Genomic DNA, 14785 nt, shown 5'->3' with positions numbered 1-14785 from the left:
AATAATTAATATGATTTAAATAAATGTTTGGTTAGTATTGTGATTTCTTTATAATGTGATGAAAATGTTAAACCTTGTTGGTTCATGTTAGTGTTATTCCTTTGTGATAAACAACTAATTGATTTGTGGGTTAACTAAAAATGCTTTGTGAATAATTAACCCTAGTTCTTAGCGAAGTAAAGTTGTACTCAAGTTAGTTAACTTTGTTTAAGTTTTGTTATGCACTTGTATGTCTCTCATCATCAATGTTCAAAAAGGCGCTCGCCTAGTCGCCTAGGCTCGCCTGGGTGCGCTTCAACGCTAGGTGGAGGGGCACCGCCTTGCCTAAGCGGGTAGGCGGAGGTTAGGCGGTGTGCCCCCAAATCGAGGGCTGCGGGAGGGTCAACGGGAGGCGACGAGCTTGCCAGGAGGCTAAAGGTGGGAATGGGGGTGGCATGGAGGTTGGGCGACGATGGGGAAGGAGCTACATGAGGTAGCGGTGGTTGGTGGGAAGAGGCGATGGCAGTAGGCAGATCCACCAAGGTAGGGATGCGTGGGGGCGGCACAGATGTCGGGCGACAGTGGGGGGAGGAGGTAATGTCGGCGGGGGCGGCAACGACCAGTGGGAAAGGAGGCGACGTCGGGCGCTGGCGACAGGGCGGGTGAGCGACGAGCACGGCCGTGCGGGCAGAGTTTAGGAGGGAGAGAGAGACAAGAATAGTGAGGCTATGAGGGGAGGAGATAAGATGACCATGGGAGAGTTGGGCCCTTAAATTGGCCTTCTTCTTTTTCTCCCTCTTCTATAACCACTGATCTCTTTTTTTCTTTCAAGTATTTATGCATGTATTAGTCATCATCTAGAAAAATGCCTTGAAACATCTAGGCTAGCCTAGGCTTTAGGCCATGGGTCATCGCCTAGAAACCGCCTAGCACCTTCATGAACTTTGCTCATCATGCATCATGTCATGCATTTCATCATGTTAAAGCATACATCATTTTTACGTGTAGTAAATGAGAGTGAGAAGGTTTGTGATGGACAAGTTTTGGAGAAGGTTCTTCCTCTAGTGATGTAGATGCCAAGTTCAACTTCATTGATACTCTATGGATTCTGACCTTCCCTACAACATAGGCAAGCCCCAAAGTATTTAAACCCCTTCCTTGTGTTTTATAAAATCTTTATTACACTTTAAGTCTTGTGAGATGTGCATTAAGTAATTAGGAGTTGGTCAGATGTCGTTGCTGCATGATTACCTTGATCTTTAGGTACCCATAGTTCTACCCTATTAGTATGAATAAGTCGATATCTCTAATGCTTAGTAATGCTTAGACTTCGGTAGAAGTTGAATGCTGTTTTCATCGTTCGTGAGAAATAGGTCTTAGCTTGCTCTTCTTGGTTCTGGTGATGGGTCATGAGAATACCATGATAAATGATAATGTTAAATTGAGACCAGGTGGGTGTGGCAGAATCGCCCGAAATAGCACACCTTAGGAGACGCTTGTCTCCCACTAGACACTAAGCATCCCGAAAGTAAGCTACACCAGGCAGTTCTATCGAGCACACCACAAGGGAGAGCTCAAACAATCTATGTTTTTCATCCAGAATCCAATAATGAGAATGAGTTTATAATACTTAGTCCATTTCATATAAGAGTTTTCGGAAATACATTATTACAATACCAAGTTTAGAGTGCGGAATTTAAACAATGGAATTAAAATAAACATCTAACGATAAGATACAAGGATCCGTCTATGCCCACCAGAAGAATCATCCACACAACAACCACTCCTCAAGCTGCACCTACAATAGGGGTAAATAAACCCTAAGTACACAGTATACTCGCAAGACTTATCCGACTAGTGGGAATAATTTCTCGACTCCAAAGGATATGATAAGCTTTATGGTTTGCTGGGTTTCCTTTTTGCGAAAAGCATTATTAGTAGTGAATCCTTAGGTATGTGTTTTATTAGTAGTTATGATTAGTTTATTAGCTGACCATTCTATGTAAGCACTTGTTCTACTTTCAAGCAAGAGTTGAGCAATCAGATCCACTCATCCCCTTTCATCTTCTAGTTCTGTCAGTGCAGAAAGTGACCAACACGTAAATATTTATAGTTTTGCTGTATGTTATGATCGGAGGTGGCCTAGCACTCAATGACACAGGGTTTATACTAGTTCAGGCAGCGTGCTCTATGTCTAGTTTAAGTCGATAGGTGACTTTATTCCTGAGCCTAGATGCTCAAAGTTTGCTGTGGGGTTACAAATGGAAGGGAGAAAGATAGGGGGTACAAGAGATCCGGTTGGACTCTGGTCTAAAGGGCCAAGAGTGATAGGGGCCCCACTATGCTAAGTATTCGAGCATGTACTTGTGGTTTGAACCTGGTGGTTCTGTTGTTGTGTACTAGTGAACTGATCGATCTCCTTATTAGGAGAGAGTGCATCCCCTTTTATAGATGAAGGGGATGACCTTACAAGTGAGGAGGAGAGAGTACGTATGCTACAAAGTCTTGTTGCCCATGCTAATGGGTACAAGATGATGACAGGCGCCCATAATACTGTTTGATGTCAGATGCACGTCGGAGATTGCATCATCTTCTTCTGGTATGGTAGACGTCGGTGCCTGCCATATTGTTGATGCCAAGAGGCATCTAGGGGGTTTTACCATGTTCGCCTGGTACGGTAAATGTTGGTGCCCACAATGCTGTTCGATGCCTAGAGACATGTGGGGGGAGCCTTACTATGTTTGTCTAGTATGGGAGTTGAGGGCACCCACAACACTGTAGGGAAAAATGTCGATGCCTACAACACTGCTTGGGTTCTGTCATGCCAAGGAGGTCGCAAGGTACTATCCTGCATGTGCATAGAGTACGTTTCTCGGTATTGTGCTTGACTTGGGTGCCTTGCTTTACTTTTTTCTGTCCATTCCCTGGTCCTTACTGAGCGGGCATCCCTGGTCAATTGGTCCCAGACGGCTCTGATTGCGCCAATCGAAGAAGAGCTGTAAGCAGAGGTTCGGCGCATCCCCGGTCGGAGACGTGGGTCAGAGCTAGAAGCGGTGTTTGGCTAGGTCTTCTGATTGGAGAGGGTGTCTAGAGGTGGGCCAGGGTTGGAGGCGAGGCCTTCTGGTCGGAGAGGCAGGCTAGAGTTGAAAGCCAGCGCTGTTCCTTCTCGGTCAGGCCTTCTGGTCGAAGACTGGATCACCCTTCTATGTTTTTAGGTATTTGGGCCGGCCCATGAGTTGTGCATCATTTGCAACGTTGTCTATTGGGTCGAGCCTTTGTTGGAAAGCTGGTTCATGAGGGACCCCGAGTTTATGAACCCGACAGGAGCCCCCAAGCCCTCCGGCGATTCAGGTAGAATCGTCTGGAGGATTTTTGTCTTAACAGTGGATGGGCGCGAGCGCACCCATGGGTATAGCCCCTGAGCCCTTGGGCGATTTGGGCAGAATTGTCTGTGGGTTTTTCGTGTTTGCCTGCGGGGAAAGTTTTGTTTTGTCAGCGGGTGGGCATGAGTCCTCAGGTGATTCGGGCAGGATAGCCTAGGGGGTTTTGTCAGCGGGTGTGTGTGCATGCATTTTAGTTGAGACAGAGTCATCAACCAAGGTGTTGTGTGCAGCCGAGGTGGTTTTTTATGGGTTGGGTGAGACAGAGCTCGTGGATCCTGGCATCGGTGTAGCCCACATAGCCAAGGCAGTTAGTTTAGGGATCAAGCAAGACGGAGCTCACAGATCCTGTCATCGGTGCAGCCCACATAGCCGAGGCAGTTGGTTTAGGGATCGGGCGAGACGGAACTCATAGATCCTGGTGTCGGTGCAGCCCGCGCAGTCGAGGCAGTTAGTTTAGGGATTGGGCAAGACAAAGCTCATGGATCCTGGCATCGATGTAGCCCGCACAACCGAGGCAGTTAGTTTAGGGATCGGGTGAGACGGAGCTCATGGATCCTAGCATCGGTGCAGCCCATGTAACTGAGGTAGTTAGTTTAGGGATTGGGTGAGATGGAGCTCGTGGATCCTGGTGTCGGTGCAGCCCGTGTAGTCAAAGCAGTTAGTTTAGGGATCAGGCGAGGTGGAGCTCGTGGATCCAAGCGTCGGTGTAGCCCACGCAGCCGAGGTAGTTTTAGGTGTCTTGAGCCCCTGAGCCCTATTTGGGCTTGATAGGGGTCGGTTGAGTTTTGTGCATTACCCTGTCCACGGTTTCTCACAACTGAAGGGGCTGAGCTAATGTCTCTTGCCTTGATGGCTCGGGCTCAAGTGACGTGCTCGGTGAGCTTGCTAATGGGTATGATCGAGTGAAATCTAGGTCCATCGTTCATGATGGGGTCGACATAGCCCTCTTGTGACAATCCACTGCTCCTTAACCTACAACCTAACATATGTCTAGGTTGTTTTAGAGATCAACCCGGGTGGCCCGCTGGCCTCCCCTCGATGAAGATTCTGTGGGTTTAGCAGAAGTTTAGGATCAAACGAGAAGGTTGAGATGACCCTATCCGCTTTGGGGTAGACTGGGTGAGGGCCGCTCAGGGCTCATCTATGTTTTCTCCCCTAACTCTATTTGATGTGAGGTGGCCTCGAGCCCATCGTGGGCTAGCCTTCGAACCCTGGTTGGTCATTACTCATGTTTTGAATGAGGCAACTGTAGCTTCATGATGCAACACGGAGCGTTGTGATGCATTTAACCGCATATGCAATGCCTTAGCACTCGAGCCCCCGAGCGAATCTAGTAGAATCATCTGGGGGGTGTGGACGTATGAAATGAATGCGTGTATGGATGTATGAATGATTATATAAACAAATAGTGGGGGTTTGGTAATGTTACCTTGATGACTTGAGTGACAGGGTTTGAAGAGCTCCAATCAGAAATGTCCAACCAGGATCCATGCTTGTTGTTCATGATGGAGTCAGCAAAGCCCATATGGGGCATCCCTTTGCTCCTTACCTGTCTCTCAGTGTTTTTCCTGAGTCGTTTGATTGACTTTAGGAAGCCTGATGGTCTCTCTTGGGTTGAGATCCCATAGTTGGGCCTTTCCAAGTTTCACCTGGGAAGGTGGAGGGCTGCCTACACATGGTGGCGCTTTGTTTCTTATGCCCAAATGTGTAGTAATGGTGGGCCATACCTAGGCCACGTCCCATCTGACCAGGCACTATTCTGTCAGTCAGTGTGTGTCCCATCGGTCAGGGCGCGTCCTGTCATTTCCCATCCGCATTGAATGGGGGAAGGGAGAGGGTTTCTCACCCCAATCCTTCCGCCTGTCCTCAACTACTCTGCCTCTTCTTTAAACAGGGGAAGGGAGAAGGAAGGGAGAACTCATAGATTTGTTCATGATTATGGGGCATGATGTCGAGTTGGAGGTCCCCCAATATAGATGAGATGGTGCTGGCCGCCTTCACCGAGAAGGGGCTAGTTCCACTGAAGGAGGTAGCGCACTAGAGGGTGTCATATGTCGCCGGCTTCATCACCATCTGTGAGGCATTCATTAGGATGGAGCCACACATGGACTCCTTCCGATGAGTCTTCTTCGGGCGAGCCTTGTCGGAGAGGAAGATGCTCAGGACTACACCGGTGGGAGGTTTTGCCCTTACAGCTGCTCAGGTTAGCTAGTTCATAAAGTTTGATGAGATATCTTCCAGCCATGGTAGCCATACCTCGGCGGGCAGCATCCCTGCTTAGGATCTACCTCGACTACATGAGAAGGTTAGGAGCTCCATGCTCTTCTGTTGAGCATCTATGGGTGCAACACCCTTGAGGTACCCGTTGCGCTCGTTGAAGTTGAGGGAGAGGAACTAGGCGGGGTCCTTGAGGTACCCGTTGTGCTCGTTGAAGTTGAGGGAGTGGAACCGAGCGGGGCCCTTGCAGCGGTGGTTATGTTCGATGACATGTGTCGTGGCCTCTTCTTTGGCATCAGTTGATGCTGCTAGGCAGCCAAGGTAGTATTTGGAGTAGAAGTAGTCAGTAAATGTAATCACTAAGTTTAGGGGGGAGCCCCCATGTGAACAATTTTTGTATCAATGAATACATTAGTTCTGTTTTTGTAATAGAATCACTATCCGTTTCTTGTTTTTTACCCAAGCATAGCTGTGTTTTTATCCTTTCTTTTTCACACCAACCCGTTCGTTCCATAGGCTGCAGCTTTTAAGAATTTAGGCATGGCCCGTGGGGCTCGACTGCTCATAACCGTAGGTCGTGGTGGGGTGCGTTCGGTTGTGAGTAAGAACAAAGTCACATAGGATAATCAAAGGAATGGAATGCGCTTTCATTTGGGGACAAAGTTTTTACCATGTGATAGTAAAAAAGAAATGTAGTATTTAGTTTTGTACCCTCATAGAGCCCCCGAGCCACCTAGGCTGAAAGTGTTCGGGCTAGGGAGCTTTATAGCAGCAAGTGTTGAATAAAAGCGGTAAGACCGAATTTTGGGGAAAATGGCGTAGCTGTTCAATGTTCCAAGTGTTGGTGAAAATGTTGCCATTGTCATCCTTTAGTCGGTAGGCGCCTGGTCAGATCACGTCGGTCATCGTATAGGGTCCTTCCCATGATGGAGAGAGTTTGTGTTTCTCCTTCGTTGATTGGGTCCTCTAGAGCATGAGATCACTGACTTCGAGGATCCTCCCCCTGATCTTTCCTTCCATGGTACCTACAGAGAGTTTGCTAGTAGCAAGCAGAGCGGATGATGGTCGTCTCGCGGGTCTCCTCAAGTAGGTCGACTGCGTCTTGCTGAGCCTCCATGACTCGGTCACGATCGAAAGCCTTCACTCTTGGGGCATCGTGGTCGAGGTCAAAGGGCAGCACTGCTTTAGCTTCGTAGGCCAGGAAGAAGGGTGTGAACCCTATGGATCGATTTGGGGTCATTCTTAGGCTCCAGAGGATTACTAGGAGCTCTACAACCCATCGCCTGGCGTACTTATTGAGTCGATCGAAGATGCGTGGCTTAAGTCCTTAGAGGACCATATCATTGGCGCATTCGACCTGACCATTAGTACATGGATGTCCGACCGAGGCCTAGTCAATTTTGATGACGTATCTATCTCTGAAGTCCAGGAACTTCTTTTTAGTGAACTTAGTCCCTGTGGTCTATGATGATGCAGTTAGGAACGCCAAACCAGTAGATAATGTTGAGGAAGAATTTGACCGCGTCTTCCAAGTAGATGTTGGTGATAGGCTTGGCCTCTATCCACTTGGTGAACTTGTCAACTACTATGAGTAGGTGAGTGAAGCTACCCGAGCCCTTTTTGAGGTGTCCTACCTTGTCAAGGCCCTAGACCACGAATGGCTAGGTGATGGGGATGGTTTGAAGCTCCTATGTTGGCAAATGAGTTTGCCAAGCATAGAATCGGCATCCCTCATACCTACGGACGACCTCCTCTACATCTCATAGTGTGGTGGGCTAGTAAAAAACTTGGCGAAAAGCTTTTCTAATCGGTGACCTTGGGGCCACATTATGTCCACAGATCTTGGCCTGGGCCTCGAGGAGGAGCTACTTCCCCTGGTTGGTAGGGATGGACTTCATGAACACCCCCGATGGACTCCATTTGTAGAGTTCATCATTGAGCGTGATGAAGGTCTTGGCATATCAAGCGATCCATTGGGCTTCAGTCCTTTTGGGTGGGAGAAGCTCCTCAAGGAGGTAGGCAAGTAGCAACGTCCACCAATCGATTTGATTGAGTGCCAATACGGCGACGTCAATGGCCGACGTCATCACGGAGGCACTAGGGCCAGAGCCCCTAGGCGACGGCTTTGTGTCGGGGTGTGCCTAGATCAGACCTTCTAGGATGCGGGCGAATGGCTCATGGAGATCATTGATGAAGATCCCACTTGGAGATGAATCCCGCCTGGTGGCCAATTTTGCAAAAAAATCGACGGCATCGTTGTCCTTTCGGGGGATGTGATGCAGCTCGATCCCCTAGAATTTGTCCTCGAGCTTGCACACCTCCTGGTAGTATGCTGCCTTGAGGGGTCTTTTATAGGAGGACTCCTTCATGACTTGGTCAACGACCAACTCTGAGTTGCTGTGGACGTAGAGTCACGTAGCGCCAAGCTCGATGGCAATGCGTAGCCTATTAATGAGGGCCTCATATTCCATGGCATTATTTGAGGCTAAGAAATGGAGGCAGATGGTGTAGCAGAGCCTACTCCCAACCAGGGAGATCAGAACCACTTTAGCCCCCGAGCTGGGCGCCATTATGGACCCGTCGAAGTATATTGTCTAGTACTCGTGGGTGACGTCCGGGGTTGGTAGCTGCATCTCCGTTCATTCGGTGACAAAATCTATGAGAGCCTAGGATTTAATAGTGGTATGGGGTATATATCTGATGTCATGGCCCATGAGTTCAAGTGCCCACTTGGAGATCCGTCCCATGGCGTCGCGATTGTGGATGATGTCCCCAAGCGGGTATGAAGTGACGACCGTGACTTCGTGGTCAGTGAAGTAGTGCAGGAGTTTCTAGGTCACCATCAGCATGACGTATACGTGCCGCTAGACCATAAGGTGGTGTCCTAGCTCCTCCCTTTCGATGACCAGGGCGGTGCTTACCACATGGTTGCTGGTTGCGACGTACAGGAGGAGGGGTTCTCCCTGTTCGGGAGCAATGAGGATTGGGGCCGACGTCAGGGATGCTTTGAGGCTCTCTAGAGCCTGCTGAGCTTCCTCAGTCTAGACAAAGGTATCTATCTTTTTGAGGAGCTTATAGAGTGGCATCCCTCGTTCGTTGAGCCAGGAGATAAATTGGCTTAGTGCAGCCAGACAGCCGGTGAGCCTTTGAATGCCTTTAACGTTGTGTATAGGGCCCATGTTGGAGATGGCCATGATCTTTTTAGGGTTGGCCTCGATGCCGTGCTCGGACATGATGTATCCTAGCAGCTTCCCTTTTGGAACCCCAAAAACACATTTCTCAGGATTCAATCTGATGTTGAACCTTCGGAGGTTCGTGAATGTTGCGGCCAAGTTTGTGATCAGGTCGCAAGCTTGAGTTGTTTTGACCACTATGTCATCAACATAGACAACGATTGTTGGTTTTGGCCACTCGGCTTGATCAGGCTAATCGAGCAGGTCAATTTGGTCAGCAAAGCGTTGCTACATGTACCTTTGGTAGGTGGTGCCAGAGTTCTTTAGGTTGAAAGGCATGGTTATGTAGCAGTACGAGCCATACGTGGTGATGAATGAGGCTGCGAGTTGATCGAACTCTTTCATCACAATCTGGTGATAGCCCGAGTAGGCATCCAGAACAGAGAGGATCACACAATCCAAAGTGGAGTCGACTATCTGGTCTATGCGCGGCAAAGGAAAGTGATCCTTTGGACACGCTTTGTTGAGGCCAGTATAATCAACACATATTCTTTATTTCCCAGTCTTCTTTTTAACAAGAACGGGATTGGCAAGTCAGTCATAGTGGAATACCTCTCTGATGAATCTGGCTGCTAGGAGTTTGGTGATCTCTTTACCTATGGCCCTGCGCCTCTCATCGTTGAAGCAGCGTAGGTGTTGCTTAGCAGGCTTCGAGCCCGGGATAAGACGCAGTGCATGCTTGGCAATGTCCCACGGTATGCTCGGCATGTCAGATGGATTCCATGTGAAGACATCACGATTAGTGTGTAGGAAGTCGACGAGCTCGTATTCCTATTTGGCCGGGAGCTGGGTCTCGATCCACACCATCTTGGTTGGGTCGGTGGGGTCGATTCCCACCGCCTTGGTTTTCCTCGTGTGGGTGGAAGGTCATCGAGGAGGTTGGTTTGTTGAAGTCTGCAGGGGCTCGGATGAGTTGATGACCATGGTGGCAAGCTCAAAATGCTCGCGGTCGCACGTGAAGGCATGTGAGAAGGCACTGCTCATGGTGATGACACCATTCAGTCCTAGCATCTTCAGCTTGTGGTAGGTGTAGTTGGCGATTGCTATGAATTTGGCATAGCATGGTTGCCCCAAGATGGCGTGGTAGGACCTTGGGAAGTCCACCACTTCGAAGGTGTGGACCTTCGAGTAGAAGTTGGCTTGATTGCCAAATGTGACGGGCAGCTCGATCTACCCAAGTGGGTATGCCTATGCTCCTGAGATCACCTCATGGAAGGGAGAACCCGCTAGGTGGAGTTCCAACCAAGGGATGCACATGGCGTCAAGGGTGTCGACATAGAGGATGTTGAGGCCGCTGCCTCCGTCCATCAGCATCTTGGTGAGGTGCTTCTTGCAAACGATGGGGTCGACGATGAGCAAGTAGCTTCCTGGTCTCATGATGTGGGAGGGATGGTCCCTCTGATCAAAGGTGATCAGAGATTTCGACCAGCTAAGGAAGGAGGGGATGGCCATCTCGGTGGTGCATGCCTCCCTACAGCACAGCTTGTGCTGGCGCTTGTACCAGATGGTGTTGGATCCACCAAAGATCATGATGCATTCCTTTGGGTCGGGGAAGTCATCTCTGTTCTTGCCCGCCGTGCCTCCTTCCTTGGCTACCACCTCTTTACCATCTCCTTCTTTCGGCCCACTGGCCTGCCGTAGGAAACATTTGAGGAGCTCATAGTCCTTGTAGAGGTGTTTTATGGGGTAGGCGTGGTTGGTGCATGGGCTATCCATGAGCTTGTTGAAGTGGTTAGGCAGGCCCTATTAGGGCTACTTGCCCATGCGATCAGCGGCAGCGACCAATGCGGTGTTGTTCGGTCGGCGCTGATCCTTTTTGTTCTTTTTACCCCTCTGTGTGGAGGGGCCCTCGTCTTGGTCCTCGTGCCTAGCCTTGCCTTTGTCCTAGCCTTCGTTGAAGACCGCTCTGACCATCTCCTCACCGAAGGTGTGGTTAGTGGTGACATCGAGCTAGTCGCAGGTGATATGGGGCTTCAAGCAGCCAAGCTTGTAGATTAGGGACTCGCAGGTCGTCCTAGAGAGGAATGCGCTGATGATGTCTGCGTCGATGATATTAGGGAGGGAGTTGCATCATTGGGAGAACCTACAGATGTAATCTCATAGGGACTCGCTGGGCTCCTACTAGCAGATCTTGAGGTCCTAGGAGTTACTAGGGCGGACATACGTCCCCTAAAAATTTTAGACAAAGACCCTCTTGAGGTCTACCCAGTCATGGATGTTGTCATGTAGGAGGAATTTGAGCCACTCCCAAACATGTTCCCCCATGCAGATGGGGAGATATTAAATGATGAAAAGGTCATCATCCACCCCTTTGGCTCTGTAGGCGAGCTAGAAATCTTTGAGCCAAATACTGGGGTTAGTCTCCCTGTTGTACTTGGTGATGTTGGTGGGCAGCTGGAAGCATTATGGGAACGACACTTTCGGATATGCCAGCCAAAGGCCCGTGGTCCTAGGCCCTCAAGGCTAGGACTCTGGTTGTCTGACCAGGGACTATGCCTAGGGCGTGTTTCACCACTCCCCTCGATGGTTCAGCTGAGACCCATGTCACCTGCCCTCATCACTGCCTGATGGACATTATCATCATGCCGGACCTAATGTCGGTTGTTGATGATGCTGTGAGCATCTTAGTGTGGCTTGGGCCGTTTGTGTACCAGCGGTTGATGTGGAGTAGGCGCCAAGTCAAACTCGGCGTAGCCGCTACCTCCCGAGCCACGCTTGGCAGCTGCAGCGATGAGCGGATGGAGCAATCTGTCTGGTGCATCCCTACTCCCTCAGTGGGGAGAGAGGGCACATGTCGGAGTCACGATGCGGAGCTTTTTGCCTAATGAATGGTGGTAGCTTCTACCAGCACTCAGAGATTTTGGTAGACCACCCGATCCTAGGGGTTGACGGGCTCAGAAACGCCACGCAAAAGCATTGCAGCAGCGGCGATGTTCTCGCTAGCCTAAGCGAACTATGGGGGGTCATTCCCCTCGTTCATGATGTCACGCTAGACCTAGCGGGTGCAACATGCTGCACCAAGTGCGCCAGTGCAGGCAGTGGCTGGTTCTATCGTCGTCGTCGTAGCTCCTCGATGTGCTCTTATGCAAGCGCGAGGGCCTCTGCACATGGGTCCAAAGGGTTGTGAGTCTGCACAGACTCCACAACTACCGGCGGCTTCCCTAGAGCATTCGTTATAGCACACTCCTAGGACAGACGGTGGCTAGGCACCATGTTGCCGATGCTAGAGCTATCGCTCTCAACCTCATCATTCAGGAGTTTGTGGAAAGTGGTGGGAGCATAGCTCGCCATTCTCACGAATTCGGATGTGAGAGGGGGTGACGCCAGCGTCCTTCAGAGCCCCTAAGCGCACACATCTGTGGGAGACTCAAGGTCATAGGGGAACCAGTCATATGGTGTTTGCGGTGCAAACAATATGGTCCCTTCGGATAATCGGTGGTAGATAGTAAATAGAGAGTAAATAATAGTATGCATATTACTCACAGCGGGGTTTCAGCAGAGAGTTTGCTCGGAATGAAGCGTAGGCGCCTTGTCGTTGAAGTCGTCATGCGTCCCAGAGCCGATGGAGGGCACCCCTCCGATGGGCGCCAGAATGAGTGCCTCCTCATGGAGGTGTAGTAAGCCAAGCCAGTTGGCGACGAAGTCCAGGCTTCCGAAGAGGAAGGCTCAGAATAGTTTGAAGATGGGTGGAACCCACATCCCAATTGGTAGGAGTGTGGGAAACTCCAGTGAGCCAAAGCGAGTCATATCGCTTGAGCTTGCCATGGTGAAGGTGGCAGAAAAGTGGGCCATCCGATGACCAAAAGTGTGAATGTACAACGTCTTCCCCATGGATGGCACTAACTGTCGGTGCAGAAAGCGACCAACATGTAAATATTTGTAGTTTTACTATACGTTGTGATGGGAGGTGGCTTAGCACTAAATGACACAGGGTTTTTTACTGGTTTAGGCCACATGCCCTATGTCCAGTTTGAGTCGGTTGATGACTTTATTCCTGAGCCTAGGTGCTCAAAGTTTGCTATGGGGTTACAAATGGAAGGGAGAAAGATAGGGGGTATAAGAGGTCCGGACAAACTCTGGTCTGAAGGGCCAAAAGTGATGGGAGCCCCGCTATGCACTAAGTATTCGAGCATGTGCTTGTGGTGTGAACCTAGTGGTTCTGTTGTTGTGTACTAGTGAACTGATTGAACTCCTTGTTGGGAGAGAGCGCATCCCCTTTTATAGATGAAGGGGATGGCCTTACAAGTGAATGGGAGAGAGTACGTATGCTACTAAGTCTTGTTGCCCACGCCACCAGGTACAAGATGATGGCAGGCATCCATAATACTGTTTGATGTTAGATGCACGTGGGAGGTTGCATTGTCTTCTTTTGATATGGCAGACATCGGTGCCTGCCATACTGTTGATGCCGAGAGGCATGCAGGGGGTTTTACCATGTTCGCCTGGTATGGTACATGCCGGCACCCATAACATTGTTCGTGTTTGTCTGGTATGAAAGTTGATGGCACCCACAACACTGTAAGGAAAAATGTCAGCGCCTATAGCACTGCTTGGGTTCTGTCATGCTAGGGAGGTCGTAGGGTACTGTCCTATAGGTGCATAGGGTATGTTCCTCGGTATTACAGTTGACTTAGGTCCCCTGCTTTACTTTTTCCATCTGTTCCCTGGTCCTTACCGAGCGGACGTCCCTGGTCGGTTGGTCCCAGTCGACTCTGATTACGCTAGTTGAAGAAGAGCTGTAAGTAGGGGTTCGGCATATCTGCGGTAGGAGACGTGGCTCAGAGTCAGAAGCGGTGTTTGGCCAGGTCTTTTGGTCAGAGAGGCCATCCAAAGGCGGGCTGGGTTTGGAGGCGAGGCCTTCCAGTTAGAGAGGCGGGCCAGAGTCAGAAGTGGGCACCATTCCTTCTCGTCCAGCCCTTCTGGTCGAAGACTGGATCATCCTTCTATGTTGTTTTAGGTATTTGGGCTGGCCCATGAGTTTCGTGTCGTTTGCAATATTGTTTGCTGGGCCGGGCCTTTTGTAGGAAGCTGGTACATAAGGGACCCCAGGTTTATGAACCCAACAAGTTCTTACTACGGTGCTAGACCATAGCCAAGTCATATCGTATCATATGGCAATTCGCGAACCAATGTATCCCAGCTAGGTACCCCGAAACACAAGCCTCGCTTATACCCCAGGCACAAGTAAGACCAACCCACCACTCTCCTATCAAGGGGTCTAGGTCCCTATCCAAACTTGGACTCCAAGCCCCCACCCCTAAGTCTTGGACTCAGTGTGGTACTTAGACCTCCATCATCCCCACCTCCAATCAGTCGGTCTAGAAAAGAGCCAGAATCCACGATAAGAGAGCAATGAGCCTTCACACTCCCATAAGCAAGTATGTGCTTAGGATAATAAGTTTGTGACCTAACTACCATCCACTGCAATGGATAGTCCATAACCAACACGGACAGGGAAAATAGTGTAACCAAGCTATGTCCCATTGGCTATGGGACACAACCTATTACACCCACCAATACCTGTACCATATCTCTACCTGGTCTCTATTTCCTTTCACCATTTTATCATGAGAGTAACAATAATAATCACCTATTATGAGTAATAGCAGGTTACTCATGCTACCGATAGCCTAAGCATAGCAGCTACTCAACCTATGCTAGTAGAACTCATAGGTAGGTTTATCTATGCATGTAGTTTCAATACAAATCCTATAACATAAATGCACATCACATATATATATCCAGTGATTTTTCAAAATAAGGGTTATGCACCGAGGCTTGCCTTGGGCAGGCGGGGTATTAGCTAAGTCAGCCATTGATGGCTCTGAGGCTTCCTCCTATATGAGAACTTTCTCCTCATACTCCTCGATCACCTCCTCGTACTCCTGCTCTCTGGTGGTCATGAACTTCACCAACTCGTTCTCTACATACAAGCAATGATGATGCAACCCTTAATACTAAGGCAACAACAAT

The sequence above is a fragment of the Miscanthus floridulus genome, chromosome 2 (genome assembly GCF_019320115.1).
Source record: "Miscanthus floridulus cultivar M001 chromosome 2, ASM1932011v1, whole genome shotgun sequence".
Taxonomy (NCBI): Eukaryota; Viridiplantae; Streptophyta; class Magnoliopsida; order Poales; family Poaceae; genus Miscanthus; species Miscanthus floridulus.
This window is presented reverse-complemented; position numbering follows the sequence as displayed.